Source organism: Micromesistius poutassou, assembly GCF_964030765.1.
Source record: "Micromesistius poutassou genome assembly, chromosome: 5".
NCBI classification, from domain to species: Eukaryota; Metazoa; Chordata; class Actinopteri; order Gadiformes; family Gadidae; genus Micromesistius; species Micromesistius poutassou.
This window is the reverse complement of record NC_140275.1, coordinates 19,871,308-19,873,107: the sequence shown is the minus strand read 5'-3', so window position 1 is coordinate 19,873,107 and position 1,800 is coordinate 19,871,308.

The window sequence follows — 1,800 nt, the reverse complement described above, 5'->3', positions numbered from 1 at the left end:
CAACAGTTTAAATATTGAATATGGCAAAACATCTACAGTATAATACCAAACCAATTCAGTTGATAATTCAGAGTCTTGCTGGGTGTTGAAGTTACGCAGTGAAGTACACCTGGGCTCCTGGGTTTGTTTGTTCAGGTGTTTCCACAGTGAAACCCTGAGCAGTGGAATAATTGGCACCCTGGTGGAAGATCTCCCTCTCTTAGGGCCAGCTGCTTCAAATATGGATGATTCTGTTTTCACCGGCGAGCTCTTATTGAGTTCTACCTCAGCCGCGCGGTATAATCCTCTGTCTCTGACCTTTTCTGCCATGTGGAGAGAAGGATAAAAACAACAGCAGCCCAGTAAATAAACAAGGCGCTGATGTTCCTCCTGAGTTTGCCGCATCCCTTTCAGTAGATCTCATCCAGGTGTCGGGATAGAGCTAGCTGAGCTAGCCCCGCTCTCTCTCCACGGGGCAAGATCATCCAACGGGCAGCGGAGGGCAGGAGGAACGGATCTGCAACTCCGATGAGTGTATGGTAGCAGTGGTAACTCTATTGTTCTGTTTATATTTTGTACTGCATGCAGGATGAGGGGAGGGCATATTGACCTAGGGCCATGCTGGTCTCTATATTTGTCTTTTCTTCATTTCTTTCTTCTGTGTTCGCAAAAAAAAAAAAAAAAATCAGAGGCTACGGAAGAACGCCCCAAGGGATTTGTGACAATGGTCAGTTTCATAGAAAAAAAACACATTATTTGATACAATGAAGTTAACTTTGCGGTACAGTAGTTATATTGTATTATAGAGGAACGTATATCGGGTTTAAAGTATATATATAGATTATAATAAACCTAAAATCTAATAATATGTGAGGCTGGTATGTGTATATGTTGCATCCACACTGCCGTTAATTACAAAGCCTACAAAACAACTTAGACGCGTGCATTATTTCTGGCTAAGCAAGGCTGCTAATGAATTCCACTCTTACTTGACTCAGTGTTTCCCCCATGTCACCCATTGTTAACTCTTGCATAAATACATAGATGAGAAATGTATTAAATCTAAGTCAAGTCCCTCCTGTTGCATCGTGTCTCCTTAAATCATGCAGAAATCTGATAATTACCCCGGCTAGGGCAAAAGGGCCCATCACTGCCACTTTAAATCCAATAAACGCCACAACCTGATCACTATAATTGACCATCTATCAGGGTCATTGAGGAGTGCAATGTTGTTAACCACTGCTTATAATTCCTCCTGATCATTGGTAATTAAAGATAGTCGCGGAAACCAATATGGCGAGCACCCCATTGTGATGGCAGCACCTCAGCCGTATAAAAAAAAGAATTGAATAGTTCCTGTCATTTTTTAAATCAAGTTGAAATTAATTGATATCTGAAATCACTCACGAACTTGCTGTGTGAGGTGTCAAGTTGCACTGTTGTCATGTCCTTAGCAACAGAACAGGATTTAATTAGCCGATGTTGAGCACTGTAGCGGGTAAACAAAACATTTGACATTTCAAAAAAGAATCAAACATCTAATATTGAAACCATTGTGTACTTGGTGTTTTATAGAAAAGGCTTTAGGGTTTAGTGTGACAAGCGACATTGTGTTACTAAAAGGGACAAAAAGCAGACTGGCTTGGAATTTCATTACGCACTTAAATGGTTTGGGAGCATGGATATAGTATGTGTTGTGTTTGGCCGGGACATTATTTCGAACCAAACATCACCAAATGCAGATGGGTTTTAATGACTTTCATGTGAAATCCTGTGAAGAACACTCAAACACTTAAGCTCCTTTGATATATGGCTGCATTA